This window comes from Panthera uncia, chromosome B4 (assembly GCF_023721935.1).
Source record: "Panthera uncia isolate 11264 chromosome B4, Puncia_PCG_1.0, whole genome shotgun sequence".
Classification (NCBI taxonomy): Eukaryota; Metazoa; Chordata; class Mammalia; order Carnivora; family Felidae; genus Panthera; species Panthera uncia.
In genome coordinates this window covers 37,183,384-37,203,185 of record NC_064809.1, presented here as the reverse complement: position 1 = coordinate 37,203,185, position 19,802 = coordinate 37,183,384, and the positions used below count along the sequence as shown (strand labels likewise).

The 19,802-nt window shown below is 47.4% G+C and overlaps 1 protein-coding gene across 4 annotated transcripts in view; it reads right to left on the bottom strand.

The window, feature by feature from the left end:
• Nucleotides 1-19,802, bottom strand: part of TEAD4 (TEA domain transcription factor 4) — a 69,880-nt gene that overhangs the window by 47,685 nt on the left and 2,393 nt on the right. The gene's annotated exons all lie outside the window — the stretch shown is intronic.

Here is a 19,802-nt window from a genome sequence, read left to right as displayed (position 1 = left end):
ATACTTAAAGTCTTGTATGTCCTAGCTTCAGCCTGGATTCTCTTCTGGGACCTGGCACTAAACCCAAATGGTTACCCCAAGCCAGATGGAGGGTGCTATGAAGTCCAGAAAGGAGAGAAGGAAAGGAGGGAGGCCCAATCTCCCTGATACTACATAAACCTTTCTGAGGAGTAGAGACCGGGGTCTCTGGGCCCTCTTTCACCACAGCTGAGCTAGACCAGCCAGGTGAAGTAAGCACGTTCAGCCCCTGTATTAGTTGGGCCCAGGGCAGCCCAGTGGACCACCAGACCTGGGGAAAACCAGAGAGTCCTGTCAGATACTGCCCCACAAGTGAGGTTTCTGAGGACCTGCACTTTGTGTTCCCAAGATTGGGTCCATCCCAGGGGAAGCAAGGCAGGGGGTCACCCAAGGCCCCAAGCCCTGGGGTTTGTGACTGAAATGGAGTTGCTCCCAGCCCTGTGTGGCCCTGCTGCCCCCAGGCCATAGCTCTCACTGGCTGGCCTCTCCCAGCCTCACCGCCCACGGCCCCAGGCCTGGCAGCTGCCTTCCCTCACCAGGCAAACCTCCCACACAGCCTAGGCCCTGCAGCTAGTAGAATGGAGGGTAAGCCAACACCAGTCCAGAGAAGGAGCCCCACTCCCCCTCCTTCCCCAAACCCTCCACAATGACCCCATGGGCCTGCCAGGACGAGAGCAGGAGGGGAGGACAGATGGCACAGTTATGCCTGGGCCATGTGCCATGAACAGAGGAATAAAAATAATCCTTGGCTTAGCTTCCAGGGCCTGGCCTGGAGGCCTCTGGTTCTGCCCCCAGCCCCACCCAAAAGCCCACCAGATGGCCCACCCAATGCCAGCTCCAGGCCCAAACAACACTCAGCTCCACCCTAGGGACCATAGATGCCAGTTACTCAGGAATTTTCAGGAGAATTAGAACTCACAGGCTTTTATTAAGATCTTTTTAATAATGAGAAGAATAAACTCCCCAAAAACACTTTCAGGAGAAGAAGGGGATCAGGATCCCCAGGTTATAAATGGAGAAACGAAGCCTCAGGGAGGGCAAATGGCTTGCCCTGAGAAAGTTGAAGAACCAGACCTCATCCCCTTTGGTCCTGTCCCCTGCCTGCTCCAGGGCCATATCCTCAATCAAAATCTCCATCTCCTGCTCAAAAGCCCACCCCTTCAGTACCCTTCCATGGCCATCAGGGACCACTAAGCTCTACCCTTCTCCCCCTAGCCTGCAGAACCCCCAAGATGCAACTCAACACGGGACAGTGCCTGATCTGTGTTCACCTACTTCCCACTGGTCTGTGAGCTACCTGAGCACATAATTATTTCTTATACATTAGCACCTCCCCCAACTCTCCTGGCTCAGTGTTGGGAATTTAGATAGATGTCACCCTACTTTAGGTAGTACCAGTTATCCCACTGATTCCCTTTCCTCAGTCAAGAACAAATCTCCCACTCGTTTCCTTTTATCATAGTATCTCTAACTTGTTGAGGGTCAATGCATGTTATAACCTTCTCCCTGTGCTCCCGACCCCAAATCGGAAGTGATGGAGACTGAAACTCAAAGTTTATGACACTTGCCTGGTATCATCCAGAGTAAAGGAGAGACAATTCAGAGGGGCCCTGAGTTCCCTGCCCAATTATGAGGGTAGAAACGGTTCTCTCTGCCCCTTGTCTCCCGACTCAGATTCCAAGAGCTCTGGGATCCAGGCTAAAGGCTCCAGCTCCATCAGGGTCCTCATGACCCGTGGGCCCTGACATCCAGCACACCTGCCTCAGCTCTTACTCTGATGCTCTCCTGGGGCCCCTGGAAAGAATGGCCACCTTTATCCCAATGACTCTTTAAATAAGCTGAAAGGAAAGAGAAAATGGGATTTCCTTCCAGGAGAACCATCCCATCTCCCACTATATGAGTCTCAGAAGTATAAAGTTAGAGGAAGCAGAGGGAGCTGCTAAAGTAGTTAGCAGCTTCTGCCTCAGCCTGAGAGCATGAGACCTTCTTCAGGCTGGTGGGCTTATCTGCAAGGCTTGGTAACCAAGGCCAGTGGAGTTATGTCTCTGAACCTCAGGTGCTGTGTTCAACCCACCATAGTTGTGGTTATAGAACATCTACGTTGGATGCAGTGTGGATCCTTTGTATCAATACATTTCAGAGCAGAGACAAGAATGAGCCCTCCCATCATTACGTTGGCTATTCCCACTGGACTAGACTCTGGAGACTGGGCCCAACTGTACGAGTGCCAAACAGTGCTACACACACTGAACCACAAGTACAAAATGCAGAGCTCTGTGCAAGCTCCCTGATTTGGGGGGTTGCAGTAGATCTCTAAGTCTTCACTGCCCTGACCTCATTTCTTAGTAAGAACAGGAAGGGAAATCAGGAACAGCGGATGCCAGACTCATCCCCACTCTCCCCTCCAGCCCCCTTGGTCTCCTCAGCAACCCCTGAACCCCAAGTTTACTCACAATGACTTCCTGCTTAGGGTGGGCCTCCTTCCTGACACCAGTCCATTAACAACCATCTGCTGAGGGTAGGAGAAGTGGGGGGAGGTGGTTCAACTACAAGCTGAATAAGGTCTGAGGATCTACTGTAGAACGGGGTGACTACTGCGGATAACACTGTATCGTATCATTGAAAATTGCTGAGAATACAGCTTAAATGTTCTCACCAAAAAGAAAGACATGAGGTGACAGATGTGATAATTAAGCAGATGAGGGGGGATCCTTTCACAATGTGTATGAATATCAGGTCACCACAATGCACACTTAACATATCTTACAATTTTAAGTCACTTATACCTCAACAAAGGTGAATTTTTTAAAAAGAAAAATACATTTTTTAAAAACCACCTGCGTACCTATTTTGCGGACTCAACTCTGGAGAAATGGGTTCGGGCCCTCAGGGAACTTAGATGGGGGAGGGAGGCTGAGTGCTACAGAGGGTGAGTGGCTTCGGAGGAATCAGGTACAAGGCACACAGCTCAAGCCAGGGCCTGCATCGGCCCCGGGCTCCACCCACAAAGTAGTTCAGGTCCGAACTACTCACTGGGCCTCCTCAGAGGTCTCTGTCCTGATTCTAGTTGATGTCTTCTTTACCAGTCGGCGATGTCTGAGGAGCAGGGCAAATTTACAGCCCCCAAGGTGCCTAGAAGACTGGCTGCTTAGTTGTAACTGCAGAGGCTGAGAGATGGAAGAAGAGAGAACCCAGCCTCCAGGCAGGGCTAGGCCATAGCGGGGAGGCCCACTTCCCCAACACACAGTGCTGCCTCCTCCCCTAGTGCACGGCACCCATGCACTGGGCAGATGAACTGCAGGACAGGTTCAGGTGGCCCAACACTTGTGGCAGAGAGGGCGAGCAGTCAAGGAAGCACCGGGACACTGAGGGACTGACATTCTGCTCACCGAAGAGAGAACTAGTTTCATATTAAGACTAGAAGGTACCATTTTTACATACCCATTCTGTGCCTGGCACGGGGCTAAGCACTTGACTATAATATCTCCTCCAATCCTCCCAACCCCCCTTTGAGGAGGCTAGTACCGCTCATTTCAGATGATGATGCCGGGGCCCCCCAGGTGCAGTGCTATGCCCAAACCCCAAAGCTCCAAGTGGCAAGGCTCAGTCCCTTCCCCTCAGCAAACTGCCTCTTGCCCACTGCAATGCTGCTTGAACCTCTTTGCCAACAGTTCTGTGAACAACAGGATGCTGATTCTACACCATGCGGGATTTAAGTTAGTTGTAAAGCGTAACAGGGACAGGTACCAGCTCCAGGACTGACCAGGTAAGGGGAGCTGGAGGCATACGGACCCCACAGCCCCCACAGCCTCTGGCAAAGGTCCCAGGTGGGAGATGCAGGCATCCCAAGGTTTGTGTGTGTGACAAAAACCCCAAAAGAGAAAGTTGCCCTCCATCTTACAGATACAGGGACTAAGGCCCTACGAGGTAAAACAACTTGCCAAAAGGCCCCATGGCTCATTAAAACCGGGACTAGAACCAAGCCTCAGCCCCATGCTTTCTTGCCACGCAAGTAAAACTGCCATGTCCATCATCTGGATGCCTCTCAAAGAGGAGAGAAAGTTGGTTCCTAGGAAGGAGGGCAGCAGGTGACCCACATGTGGATAAGCAGGTTCCCCAGCCAAAAAGATCGTTCCCTCCTATTTTCATGCCCAACAGCTCCCCATAAGGGATTTAGTCCTTCGAGTCTTTCATTCATTCATTTAAAACTATATATTGAACAACTACTATATGCCAGGCCTTGAGTACAAGGTCACAACTGACATGGTCCTGCTCTCAACATCCTTCAGCCTAGTGGGTGCAGGGGCCCAGAGTTCCCTGTGAAGCTCCTGATTATTCACAGAACATTCACAAATTCTGTATTGCAAATCCACCTACCTACTAAAATCTATAACTCCTACATCAATACTTGCAGCGCTTCTGTGGTTATTTGGAGAAATGTACACACTCTGCACAGCCAAAAATGTGAGTTACCATCATACACACTCCCACCTGAGGTTGACCAAGGCTGTATCTGCTTTCTGGCTCCAGCTCTCACAGTGTACACAAGTGTCCTTTTCACCGTCTATTCAGTGCCACTTTTTTCACAATTTTATGCTTTTTGTTACTGATTTCGCAGTTTAAAATGGCCCCAAGAGCAGTGCTGCAGCGCTGGCTAGCGTTCCTATGTACAAGAAGGCTGCCATGTGCCCTACGGAGAAGACATGTGAGTCTGATAAGCTTCGTTCAGGTTGACTAATAATGCTGTTGGCTGTGACTTCAATGGTAGTAAATTGGTAACATATATTTTTTTATTGTTTATTTATTTTTGAGAAAGACAGCATGAGCAGGAGAGGGACACACAGAATCTGAAGCAGGCTCCAGCTCTGAGCTGTCAGTACAGAGCCCGACACCAGGCTCAAACTCACGAACCGTGAGATCATGACCTGGGCTAAAGTCAGACACTTAACTGACTGAGCCACCCAGGCATCCCAAATCAGTGACACATATTCAATAAGGTGTCTTTGAACAGAAACACACATAAAACAAGGGTTATGAATTCATCAGTTGAAAACATTGCACTAGATGCTCATAGGGACCTAATAAGAATCAGGTGTACCCATGGAGGGTAACAGATTAAACAATTATAGATGAGTATCTTAGGGGGTGGGGATAGGATTTTAATAGATGCTGAGCTCAAGGCCTTGGGAATACCACATCTAGTGGAGACAGAAACATCAAAAGGTAGAAACCACCCAAATGAGCATCAAAAGACAAAGGGACAAACAAAATGTGGCATATCTATACAATGGAATATTATTCAGCCTAAAAACAGGAATGAAGTACTGACACAGGCTACAACATGGATGAACCCTGACATTATGTTAAGTCAAATAAGTCAGTCACAGAAAGACAATTCTATGCTTCCACTGATTTTACAGCAATCCTTTTAAGCGCACCAGGAGACAGAAGGGAAAAAGATGAGGACAGAGAAGGGGATCAGGAGACACTTCAGGAGACGTGGGCCTAAAATATAGGAAACACAGGAAAAGGGCCTAGTTATAGCTAGAAATGAAAGAGACAAAGACAGCAGTGTTTGGGTCATGGGTGGGGAGTCCCTGCGGATGAAAAGAAGGAGAAGGAACAGAAGAGGAGAAAACAATCCAGTGGAGAAATGGGTCTACATGGCCTGAACTGAGCCATATACTCAGCTGAAAAAAACTGGCCCCAATGTGACTTTAGAAGGCTGGCCAGGGCTTACTGGATGTCCGAAGTAATACATACATATAATAATATTTTTATCATAAAAATAATAAAACTGCACAAAACCTGGGTGTCCCAATTGCACCCCAGGAGCAGCCTCCCTAGCTCTAAGGAGTTCCTCTTCCTCTGCTGACACACACAAGGCCCTGGGGAAAGCATGACACAAGCCTGGTCCACTGTGAGCAGCTTCAGAGTGGTACAAGCTGAATGAAAATCCTACCAGCTGTGCAGCCAATCAGGAACTTCTTTAACCTCCCCAAAGCTTCTGTTTCCTGATCTCTCAAACAGGGATGAGAAGACTGGCCTGGCAGAGATGAAGGACTGAGACATAACAGGTAAAGAAGCTGAAACACAGCACACTGTGTGTGAACCACCACCACCCTCACTGACCTTTCAGTGTGAAGGTCACTGATCACACTTTGTTCCCTGACAGGACAGGAGTGGGGAGAGGTGAGAAAAAGGACAAAGGAGGACCCCACCACCCCAGCAGTGTAAGCATGCATCGGAAGGAACCAGTCACTGAGAGCCAACCCACCAGGCCAGGAGAGGGGTGCCTGCTTGGGCTCTGGAGTCAGAGGCCCGGCTCAGATCCTGGCTGGGCCTTGAGCAGGCTACTCAACCTCTCTGAGTCCGTCCCCCTGAATACATGCCAGAGGTAATAATGTCATCTCCTCATGGGACTGTTGTGAGGATTAAGTTCAATTGTATCCACAATGGGCAGGCACAGAAGCTGCTCTCAACAGGGCTCCTCAAACATTCGGGGTTCTTGGCAGGATGGTGGAGGGGGGCAAGAACCAGGGAGAAGGAATTTTCTCTGGGACACAGTGAACAGGAGAGAAGCAGGAGGAATGAGGGGTACAAGAAGAGGTAAGGGTGAAGAGGGAGCAGGTCGGTGGGAGGAGCCTCAACAGGGAGGGGCAGCGGTAAATATACGGATGTAGCCCCAAGCCATCAGCCCCATTGGGCAGCACAGAGTCTGTGCTCAGAACCCTCAACCTCAGGAGGGGCAAGCAGGGTAAATGAGAACACGGATCCAGCTTCCCAGGAACTCAACCTAGGACACTGCCCCATCCATCCCTTCCAAGCAGCCAGGAACGTGGGTGTCTATGGACCTGGCCCTAACACATCCACGAAGTGGGTCACAGCAAGTGGGTGTCCACGGCCCTCCACTCCCCACCCCACTCCACCCCAGCTCTGGCCCCAGAGCCACTAAAGAGTCTGGTGATGCGGTGATGGGGCTTTCGGTCCCCGCAACAGTGCCTGCACAGAAGGCCCCCCGCCAAACATGTCTCGAAGGAAGGTAAACCAACCTCGCTCCGAGCTCAGCCTTGCCACAGATTCGCTTCCCCTATCTGGACCTCGGTGTCCCCACTCACACAAAGAAAAGGTGGGGAAAGAAAGCGGAATATCATTCAGCGATAAAAAGAAATGAACTATCAAGTGACTAAAAGACATGGAGGAACCTTAAAGGCGTATTGCTAAGCAAAAGCCAATCTGAAAAGGCTACACACATACTGCATGATCACAACCACAGGACATTCTGGAAAAGGCAACACTGAGGGATATGCGGAGCACTGAAGTTTTTAGGGCAGTGAAACTCTTCTGTAGAATTCTATAATAGTGGAGAGAGGACATTCACCTGTCAAAACCCAGAGAAAGCACAACACAAACAGTGAGCCCCAATGTAAACTATGGACTTGAGTTAATAATAACATATCAGTACCGGTTCATCAACGTAAAAAATATGTTGCACCAGTGCAAGATGTCAATAATAGGAGTAAGTAGGCGAGAAGGGAAGAAACTGTACTTTCTGCTCAATTTTTCTGTAATCCCGAAACTGCTCAAAAAAAAAAAAAAAAAAATACAGGGGCGCCTGGGTGGCTCAGTCGGTTGAGCATCCGACTCTTGGTTTCAGTTCATGTTATGATCTTGTCGTTGGCAAGTTCAAGCTCCGCACTGGGCTCTGTGCTGACAGCATGGAGCCTGCTTGGGATTCTCTCTCTCTGCCCCTCCCCTACTCTCTCTCTCTCTCTCTCAAAATAAATAAATAAACTTTAAAAAATTTTTAAATAATAATAATAATACTAATAAAGGAATGGGAGAGGTTAGGCTATTAATTTATTTTTTATTGTTTTCAGTATATTTATTTGAGAGAGAGAACGAGCAAGCAGAAGTGGGGCACACAGAGAGAGAGAGGGAGAGAGAGAATCCCAAGCAGGCTCTGCACTGTCAGCGCGGAGCCTGACACAGGGCTCAAACTCTCACAAACCATAAGATCGTGACCTGAGCCAAAATTGAGTCGGACCCTTAACCAACTGAGCCACCCAAGCACCCCCCCCCCTTTTTTTTTTTTAAGATAAGGAGAGTAAGGCTTGCACTTTTTTCTCCTTGGGGCCTTTCTTCAGGATTTTTTTTTTTAATTTTTTTTTTTAACGTTTATTTACTTTTGAGACAGAGAGAGACAGAGGATGAACGGGGGAGGGTCAGAGAGAGAGAGGGAGACACAGAATCTGACACAGGCTCCAGGCTCTGAGCTGTCAGCACAGAACCCGACGCAGGGCTCGAACTCACAAGCCGTGAGATCATGACCTGAGCTGAAGTCGGACGCTTAACCGACTGAGCCACCCAGACGCCCCAGGATTTTTTTTTTTTTTAACGTTTATTTATTATTAAGAGACAGAGAGAGACAGAGCATGAGCATGGGAGGGGCAGAGAGAGAAGGAGACACAGAATCTGAAGCGGGCTCCAGGCTCCAAGCTATCAGCCCAGAGCCCGATGCGGGGCTCAAACTCACAAACCGCGAGATCATGACCTGAACCAAAGTGGGACGCTTAACTGACTGAGCCACCCAGGCGCCCCTTCTGGATTCTAAAATAAAGCAAAGGTTATGAAAGTTCTGGAGAGGCAAAAGTACTGAACCAAACTAGCTGACTTCACCTTAGATAGGCCTACGAAAATTCAGATCAGGGCGCTGGGTGGCTCAGTCGGTTAAGGGTCCAGCTTCAGCTTAGGTCATGATCTCGCAGTTCATGAGTTTGAGCCCCGCGATGGGCTCTGTGCTGACTGACAGCTCAGAGTCTGGAGCCTGCTTCAGATTCTGTGTCTCCCTCTCTCTCTGCCCCTCCCCTGTTCATGCCCTATCTTTCTCTCTCTCTCTCTCTCTCTCTCTCTAAAATAAGTAAACAAGAGGGGCGCCTGGGTGGCTCAGTCGGTTGGACGGCTGACTTCGGCTCAGGTCACGATATCGCGGTCCGTGAGTTCGAGCCCTGCGTCGGGCTCTGTGCTGACAGCTCAGAGCTTGGAGCCTGTTTCAGATTCTGTGTCTCCCTCTCTCTGACCCTCCCCCGTTCATGCTCTGTCTCTCTCTGTCTCAAAAATAAATAAACGTTAAAAAAAAATTAAAAAAAAATAAGTAAACAAGAAAGAAAGAAAGAAAGAAAGAAAGAAAGAAAGAAAGAAAGAAAGAAAGGATAGATTCAGATCTCAAGGTAGATCCCAGAGCTGGAGAGTCTTTGCCTAACAGACTGGCCACTGAATCCCATCAAACAGTGACTCTCCCTGGGCACCGACAGAACCAATGTCTTTACATGAGCCCAGTGTGCTGCTCCACAAATGCTTGCTTTCCCCAGCCTTGGGTGGGTTTGCCCCAATCGTATGTCTTTGCCAAAGACATACATGCCATACCTCACCCTGCCAGGACCCGAGGGTGTGCCCACACTGGGCCCCCAAGCAGCACAAGGCACCATGGGTGGGGGCTCTAGGTGCACACCCCGCCCACGCAGGAGCTCTCAGTGCTGAGGAACAGCCCTCCAAGGTCCAGAGCATCAGGGAGCTGCGGGGAGCCTATAGGGCCATAGAGGTAACCAGGCAGCCAGCCTTAGCAGCTGCAAGAAAGCAGGACCCATCTTCAGCTCTGTCCCATTCTCCACCTGTAGGCCTCTGGAAAAGGCCTACTCCTGGGAAGAATGAAGGCTCTAGCATCTGGACAGTGCCATAGCTGCCAAGACACAAGAGCAGGGGACATGCTGGACTGGACTTGGCCAAGAGGCAGGAGGCAGCACCTATGCTACCATTGGTCATCTTTCACAGAAATGTTCTGTCTCAGAGCTACCCCGCCTGGACAGGGACAGAGATGACAATCACAATGCTCTGGAGATTCTAATGGCCCAAAGCCCTCAGATCTTAGGCTGAGGTCACCATCACCGAGGACCCAGCCTGACCCAGAAAACTCACTGCACTGATTCTCTCTTGCACCAGCCACACAGCTACCCAGTGGCTTACCCCTGCAGGCCCAACAATCATTCCACCTCCCATTCCAGAATGCAGTGGTCATCCAGTTTGGAAACAAGGCCATGTAAATGGTTGGTACCCAGACTGGGCACAAGCAGTTGTTGTTCTGGATGGGGCCGGCCCAGCTTGAGCCAGGGGCAACGAGGAGTAGACCAGGCATAGCAGTCAGTCAGGGAAGGTCTTAGCAAACTAAGAAGCTACGTGCACCTCCTATTCAAAGTATACTCTACTGCAGGTGCTAAGCCAGGAACAGAACTTCATAGAAGGCCCTGTTCCTTCCTCCTTTCCTCTTCCTAAGTCATTCTGTAGGTGTTCCCCGCCCTCTATCCCCCTGGGCCCCACCTTTGCCTCTGAAGAAAGGCCAAGGCTCAGGGCACCAAACTCTTTCCTTGCTTTCAGAGTCCCTAACACCCACCATATTCTTTTGGAGATTCTCTCCTTAAATGAATTTTCTCCAAAAATTTGTAAGTCACACATCTGACAAGGGACTTGTATCCAGAATATTAAAGAACTCTCAAAACATAACCATCAAGAGGAAAAACAGGCAAAAGATTTGGTAGACGTTTCATCAAAGAAGTTACATAAATGGCAAATTAAAAACACAAAAAAACGTTCAACATCATTAGTTATTAAGGAAATGAAAACTAAACCGTGCTGAGCTACCACTACACCTATCAGAATGTCAAAAAGACAAAAACAAAAAGAAAGCCAACAAGACCAAACGCTGTTGAAGATACGGAGAAACAGAACTCTCCTGCCTTGCTGATAGAAATGCAAAGGGTATATACACTTTGGCAGTTTGCCAGTTTCTTAAACCACTGCATGTATACTACCACGTGACCCAACAATCCCACTCCTAGGTGTTTAAGAAAGAGAAATGAAAGCTTGTGTTCACACAAAAACCTGTATAGAAATGTTGACAACAGCTTTACTCAAAATCAACAAAGGCTGGAAACAACCGAAAAGTCCTTCTGCCAGTGAATGGATAAACACACTGCAGTGTAGCTATAAAATGGAATACTACACAGCAATAAAAAGGAACAAACTATTGATACACACAACCGGATGAATCAAGGCATTATGCTGAGTGAAAGAAACAGACGCCAAAGCTCCATACTGTCTGATTATCCATCTGATATTCTTGAAAAAGCACAATGACAGGAGTGGACAGATCCATGTTCTCAGGGGATGGGCATGGAGGGGGAGGGGGAGACAGATGGACAGCCCACAAAGGGTGGTAGCGTGAGGGCATCTTTTGGAGATGGAGCCCTTCTGTATCTTGACTGTGGTGGGGAATCCCATGCCTTGCATTTGTCAAAACCCACAGAACTGTATACCATGAAGAGTAAATTTTGCTGTATGTGAATTTAAAAATAAATTTTTAAAAAGTCCTCCTTACTCTGCCCAGAGGACCTGGCTCAAACCCTCCTCACTTATAAAGCTCCACTGTCTCCTCTCCTCTGATTACTTCATGACCATGACCCTGAAATCACTACTTTTCCTGTCCTCTCACCTATATTTCTCCCTCTGTCCCTGTTTCTCTCTCTCTCACACACACACACACACACACAGCGTGCAACACTACCCATCCTTCAAAGTCAGCTCAAGTGCCTCCTCCTCTGAGAAGCCTTCCCTGACTCCTCCCAGCCCCATCAGAATGAATCACCTTTACAAGACACCCCCTCAGTGCTAGTCTGTGCTTCTAACTAGCCCTTCTTTAATCTTGCAGGTGTTCAGTGCTTGCTGTGCAGTCCATCTCCCATGCAGTATTGCAAGCCCCTTGAGGACACAGACCAGGTCTTCCATTCCACATTTCCCCCACCGCCCCTGGCACAGTGCCAGGCACACTGTGGGTGCTCTGTGACCACTGCAGGCTGGCTGGGGGCAGGTGCAGGCAGAGGGGGCTGATGCCAAGAGAGGCAAGCAGGCAGTGTTGGGGCTGGCAGAGTCCTGAGGAGGGTATCGGAAGCCACTAATACAGCTCTGCTTCCTCTCTTGCATAAGCAGCAAGACTACTGCTTCAACCTCCAAGTGCTGGAAGTGACCTCACCCCCCATTCCAACATGAGGTCACGCAATCTAAAATGAAGCATTTCGGAGGATCCTTCTGTTTCTTCCATGTCACGCAGCACATTTCCAAGCCCCAAGCAGGACAGCTGCTCGGGACATACCTGTCAAAGGATTGGAGCCTATCTTATACGGGTGCTGCCATTTCTTCTCACTTCCAGAAGGCGGGCCCTCTCTTCAGCAATAGATTAGGTCCATCTGATCTGAAGGCAATTTCATTTTGTAGAACTACCAGATATAGGCACAGCCTACCAGTAATGTACAGGGACTCTCCACGACTGGGTTTTTCCCAGCGTATCACAGGCCTCTCCCTCCAGAGTTTATGGGTCATTTACTTGATAAACACTTAGATGGTGTTTAGTATATGCCAGGCAAAAAAACTAAGTATATTACAAATATTAATTAATGTACTCTTCACGTCAGCAAGAGGTTGGTCCTATTAATATTATTTTCCTCATTTTGCAGAAGAGAATAAGCTACTGTGCAGTTAGATAACTTGTCCAAGGCCACATAGCTTGATAAGTGGCAGAAAAGGGATTCAAACCCAGGCAGGCTGGCTGTAATGCTATACTGTCTAAACACGAACCACTAGCCACACATGGCCATTCAGCACTTGAACAGCAGCTAGTCCAAATTGAGATGCGCTATTAAGTGTAAAATGCATGCTGGAATCCAAACAGTTTGTATGAAAAAAAATGTGAACTTCTCATGAACATTTTTTCACTATTGATGGTACAGTTAAGCGATAGTATTTTAGATACAGCTGTTTAAATTTTTTTTTTAATTAATGTTTATTTATTTTTGAGAGAGAGAGACCGAGTGCAAGTAGGGGAGAACACAGAGAGGGAGACACAGAATCGGAAGCAGGCTGCAGGCTGAGCTGTCAGCACAGAGCCTGACACAGCACTCAAACCCACACACCATGAGATCATGACCTGAGCCAAAGTTGAGCGCTTAACCAACTGAACCACCCAGCTGCCCTCAGACACAATTGTTTAATAAAATATATTATTAAAATTCATTTTACCAATTTCTTTTTACTTTGTAAAAGTGGCTCTAAGAGAACATAAAATGACATATCTGGCTTACATTGTATTTCTATAAGGCAGGACGGGTCTGGAGTCTGTGCTTATAGCCACTACCCCATGCTGTGCTCATCTTCCCCTGCCCCAGCCTCAGGGGTGCAGCCTGTCCCTAACACCTGCTCATGCAGCTTGTACAAAGGTGATGGGGAGCCAGGCAATAACTCCCACATCTCCTCATTTGGTCTCCTCAAACTGCTGGGACTGGACATTCCCACCTCACATTTCTCAGCCTTGCTTCCAGCTTTGGAGACAGCTTATCTTTACCTCCCTCCAGCAGGGATCCCAGAAGGTCAAGGTGGGAAAATATCTCCTTCATCGCCAGGGCAATCCCCACCTGCTGCATGCAGAGAAACTGAGGCCCAGGACCACATGGAGGAAACAGAAGCCCTAGAGGTCATCTGGTGCAATCTCCCACCCACTGGAGAAACTTCCTCCAAAGAAGACCTAGCAAGTTCTACCTACATCATTCTACATTATAAAACTCCACATAGGTCTATGTAGTACTAGAGTGAAACCGACTTCCGATCCCTTGGACCTGATCTGCTATTACTGCAAAGAGGGACTAACTTCTAGCAATGAGAAACGACAGCACACTGAGGACTGCACAGGTTCCAACCCCCCCTTCACCAAGACACTCACAATATCTACAAGCTCAATACTGAATAGATCGGGGTGTATCTACCCCCCAAAACCAGACATGGTTCTCACTGTGACCAGAGCATCACAGAGCCTAGCAGACTATGGTTTTCCTTGATGCAGAGCCCCCGACCTCACTAGCCCACAAGCTCAGGGTTTAACGGGTGACAGGAAGAGTCAGGCTGACCTGGGTTCAAACTCCAACACCAGCATTAATCTCTGGGTAACTTTTCTCCTCTTTTGTTAAAGCAAAGGTAAAAAAAAAAACCACGGGCACCTGGGTGGCTCAGTCGGTTATGGGTCCGACTCTTGATTGTTGCTTAAATCATCATCTGACAGTTCATGAGTTCGAACCCCACCTCGGGCTCCAAGCTAACAATGTACAGCCTGCTTGGGATTCTCTCTTGCTCTCTTTCTCTGCCCCTCCCCTGCTCACGCTCTTTCTCTCTCTCTCTCAAAAATAAATAAACATTAAAAAAAAAACAGGGGCGCCTGGGTGGCTCAGTCGGTTAAGCGTCCGACTTCAGCTCAGGTCACCATCTCGCGGTCCGTGAGTTCGAGCCCCGCGTCGGGCTCTGAGCTGATGGCTCAGAGCCTGGAGCCTGCTTCCGATTCTGTGTCTCCCTCTCTCTCTGCCCCTCCCCCGTTCATCCTCTGTCTCTCTCTGTCTCAAAAATAAATAAAACGTTAAAAAAATTAAAAAAACAAACAAACAAAAAAAAACAAAAAAAAACGGGGCACTTGGTTGGCTCAGTCAGTAGAGCCTGTGATTCTTGATCTCGGTGTTGTGAGTTCAAGCCTCATGTTGGGTGTAGAGATTACTTAAAAATAAAAATTTAAAAATTAAAAAAAAACAAAAACAAATCAGCAAACCCTATCTCACAGGGCTGCCATGAAAATTAAATGAAGTGATGTAGACAGAAATGTCTAGAACAAAGCTTGGCACCTGGTAGGCACTTAATAAATGCTCATATCCCGGGGCACCTGGGTGATTCAGTCGGTTAAGCATCCAACTTTGGCTCAGGTCATGATCTCACGGTGCGTGGGTTCAAGCTTCATGTTGGGCTCTGTGCTGACAGCTCAGAGCCTGGAGCCTGCTTTGGATTCTGTCTCCTTCTTTGCCCCTCCCCTGCTCGCGGTCGGTCTCTCACTCAAAAATAAACATTAAAAAATTATTTTTTTAACTTGTCAGAATGGCTAACATTAACAACTCAGGCAACAACAGATGTTGGCGAGAATGCAGAGAAAAAGGATCTCTTTTGCCCTGCCGGTGGGAATGCAAACTGGTGCGACCATTCTGGAAAATGATAGGGAGGTTCCTCAAAAAATTAAAAATAGAACTACTCTACGACCCAACAACTGCACTACTAGGTATTTATCCAAGGGATACAGGTGTGCTGTTTCAAAGGGACACATGCACCCCAACGTTGATAGCACTATCAACAATAGCCAAAGTATGGCAAGAGCCCAAATGTCCATCGATGGATGAATGGATAAAGAAGATGTGGTATATATGTATACAATGGACTATTATTCGGCAATCAAAAAGAATGAAATCTTGCCATTTGCAACTACGTGGATGGAACTAGAGGGTATTATGCTAAGCGAAATTAGTCAGAGAAAGACAAATATCATAGGACTTCACTCATATGAGGACTTTAAGATACAAAACAGATGAACATAAGGGAAGAGAAGCAAAAATAATAAAAAACAGGGAGGGAAACAAAAACATAAGAGACTCTTAAATATGGAGAATAAACAGAGGGTTACTGGAGGGATCGTCGGAGGGGGGATGGGCTAAATGGGTAAAGGGCATTAAGGAATCTACTCCTGAAATCACTGTTGCACTATACGCTAATTAACTTGGATGTAAATTTAAAAAATCAATTAAATTAAAATTTAAAACAAAAAAAAATATTATTTTTAAATTTTTTTAAATCTTTATTTATTTTTGAGAGAGAGAGAGAGAGAGAGAGAGAGAGAGAAAGAGAGAGTACGAGCGGGGGGAGGAACAGAGAGAGAGGGAAACACAATCTGAAGCAGGCTCCAGGCTTCTCTGAGCTGTCAGCACAGAGCCCAACACGGGGCACAAACCCACAAACTGTGAGATCATGACCCCAGCCGAAGTCGGACACCCAACCAACTGAGCCATCCAGGCGTCCCTAAACAAAAAAATTTTTAATAAATAAAATAAATGCTCATTTTCCTTCCCCTGCTTCATCAACCAAAACCCCAACTTTTTTTCCACAAGAATTGACAGTAAATTCCTATTATATATATACATACCTATTATATATATATACCTATTATATATATATATGTATATATATATATATACATATATATATATATATATATATATAATTGATGCTCTGACCTTAAATGCAGGATTTTACATTTATATCTATTAGAGTTCATCTTGAGATAAGTGTACCTATTTAACATCACTCAACGTCAAGTAATTTTTAATGGCTAAAAATTGAACACAATTTTTAAAAATGTTCAGGAGTGTGCAGTTAAAGAAATTAAAGTGTATTCATATGAGGTAATATTATCCAGATCCTTACAATTATAGCTTTAAATTATTTATGATAGGGGATATTACTCACTACATAGTATTCAGTAGGAAAAAAACCAGGATAGAGTATAACTGCAATTATGTTAAAATACACAGATTTATTTGCATGAACACAAATTTGAAGGGACATATACCAAAATATTAACTGTGCTCACCTGAGTTGTGGCATTATGTACCAGTTTTTCTTGTTTAATTTATAAAAGTTGTCTACAATGAGTATGTATTAATTTTAACAGAAAAAAACATGGTTCTTCATTTCCTATTTCTGCTTAATCTCAGCATTTAGTTAATTAAGATGACTTTGAATCCTGGTTCTGTCATCCAATACTCTTGCTATCCTAGACACGCACAGAACTGACAGGGGACAAAACCAAAACAAGAGTTCTGTGGCATATCACTAGAGACTGCCCACTCCATGGTGACAAGAGCTCAGTATGAGTAGCCTGGACAGCCTTTCAACCAGTTACAAATCCATCTTACTGCTGCATCAACCAGATCCTATTTATTTCTCTTGAACCCAAGAAACCTCATTAGACTCAAAATCCTTACTAAACGTTCTTCCATCTAAACTAGATTGTTTTTCCAAGACTTGGTAGGGTGACCCATGTGGGGAGTAGCTATCTCAATGTCATTTTTGAAGGCCCCACATCAATAAGAAGCTTACCGGCCTGCCATTTCCTGGATCCCCATCTTGCCACATTGAAGAAATAAAACAGGACAACATTTATTATGTTGCTACCCTTACCTCTCCGTTCCCATTTGTCAGGGCTCCTCCCAGATCCTAGAGTGATTCTGTGGTCACTCCTGCAGTTGCTATCAGGACCCCAAAACCTGATCTGTAAGAACCTGGCCACCTGAATTCACAAAAGGCAACTCAGTGCAGTCTCTCACTTCTCCCAAAGCCTGCCTTAGCCCTCTTGCCAACTCTGTTCTTCCTTTACAGAGATAAAGGCAAGATAAGTGTGTTGTGCCTCCAAGAACATTCCACCACCTGCTTCAAGCAGGAATCTCCCCCTGCCTGTCCTGATTGTCTTCTTGCTCTGAAGATGGCTTAAAAAAAAAAAAAAAAAAAAAAAAATCCCTTTATGTTGTCCAGCTGACCCAGGCCTGTTGCCTCCCCACCCAGAGCTCTGCCTACTGAACAAATTGCCTCCCTCGTCAACTATTACTCAAGGCTCAAAGCCAAGATGGAGACCAGCCAGGAAGAAACAAAACTAGACTTTTATTCAAGCCAGGACAATTCACGCAGACCTCTGAAGTGCTTGAAGGGAAGGGGAATTCATGGTTCTGGCAGGGGTCAGCTTGGCATGAGCTGACACTGGCAGACACCACAATACCTTTGCTGGTAAGACACAAAGCAGACGGCTCCATCAAATAATGAGCTCTAAGCAGCTCAGGTTTCACTCTAAGTCAAGGGCCCCCTTGGAAGGAGAGGCCCACCCTATGTGTCATCGGCCCTACCCAGTGCCCTCTGCACTGCCCCCAACACCCTGCCTTTCCTTTCGGCCGGATATGCAACCCCATCCTGCAGGAGGGTCACCCTGCCTTAGCACAGCTCCTATTTCCTGCCCCTGGTGACTCCTCTGAAGTCCATTGTTCCCATGAAGTTTGGGTCAAAGGAAGCTGGGTCCCCACCCATGGGGGCCCGCCTACCCTCAGCTCAGCGAGGGCACTGGCCCACACCACAGGGAGGCAGGGCCCATCCTCCGGCCTTTCCAAGGGCCTGTATTACAGATAGGAGGGCACGGTACCTATCTTAGGGACTGGAGTTCCAGTGGAAATGTTCCCAAAGATCCAGTCGCTAGCAGCTGAAGGCTCCAGGACCGTATCACCCAGGAGGTGACTCGAATCTCCCTAATATCTAAATGGAAAAACCAAAAGCAAGGGAAGAACTGTCATTTCAGAAGAGTTCAGGAAAAGCTCCAGAGTTGGAGACCGCACTGCCCAGTGACAAAGCCCTGCCCCCACCTCCACCTGGGCCCCTGAACTGGTTAAACCCCTGGGGGGGAAGGGGGGGGGCAGGAGAGCAGCTGTTCAGCTCCAATTTCAGAGCTTTAAAGGGAGCTGTCCTCCGAACCCCTGCCAACAAAGGGTCACGGGGGGCAAAGCAAGACAGACAAGGTAAAGCCACCCTCACAAGCCCTGAATTTCCCACTGCCCCCAGACTGACCTCAACTACAGGAAAGGCAATGGAGCAGAGCTGGTGACCCGTGTCCTCCACTTCCACTGAGAAGGAGGAGAGGAGCCACGGATTAGGCAACAGGTATTGCTGTGTGACAGTCACCAGTACAAGACTCCAGAATGGAGGCAGAGGGAAGTTGCGACACTTGCATCCCAGAAAATCTAGAAAGATAAGAAGACCCTTCTCCACCTGGCTGAGTAATGTACAGACCAGAGAGGAAAAAGGAGGGTGCATTTAAAGACCCTTTGAGGGTCCCTTCCAAAGTTGGCATTCTCAGATTCTACAGTTCTGTGCTTTCTGCTGGGAAGGAGGGGAGAATTTCTGCTTCCTATCTGAGCCACAGGATGGGAGACATTGCCAAGCCAGACTGTTCCAGCCTCCACACCTGTTAGATGAAGTGGCTAGGGGGTCTGAGCATTGGGAGCCACAGAGCAGGAGACAGAATGCAAAGTGGAAACAAAATGGACTCTAGTCCCAGCTCTGTGACTCACCAGTTGTGCAATCTTAGGCAAGTTACTGTCCCACTAGGGGCCTCGGTTTCCCCATCTTTAAAATGAGGGAGTTAGAGGCTAACATTAGAGTATCCAATAATGTTCAGCAGATTCACCCTGAGGTCAAGGCAAAACTGAAATTAGAACAAAGGTGTTGGAGGACTGCCTGGGTAGCTCAGCTGGTTAAGCATCTGACTTCTGCTGCTCAGGTCATGATCTCACAGTTCATGAGTTCGAGCCCTGCATCAGGACCTGCACTGACAACTCCGAGCCTGAAGCTGCTTCAGAGTCTGTGTCTCCCTCTCTCTCTGCCCCTCCTCCCCCTTCTCAAAAATAAATAAACATCAAAAAAAAAAAAAAAAAGAACAAAGGAGTTGGAGACCCTGTGCCCCTGTGACAAAGCCCTGCCCCCACCTCCACCTGGGCCACTAGCTAACTTGGTTCCTAAGGATGACGAACATCACACAGGGCCTGGTCTATGGTAAATGCTCAGTTCATGTTTGCTGAGTAAACACAAATGAATAGGGCAAGGTTTGTCAAAGGGTATTCAGTGAAGTTCTTGGGGAAAAAAGAGGTTCCATGCTGAAATAAGCTTAGGAAACACTGGAGTCTGCAATATGCCATGCACTGTGCTAGATACTTGGCAAACAATGAATTTTCACAACAAACGTTTTAGATAGATATTAATTAACCCACCCTCCCATATTACTCATC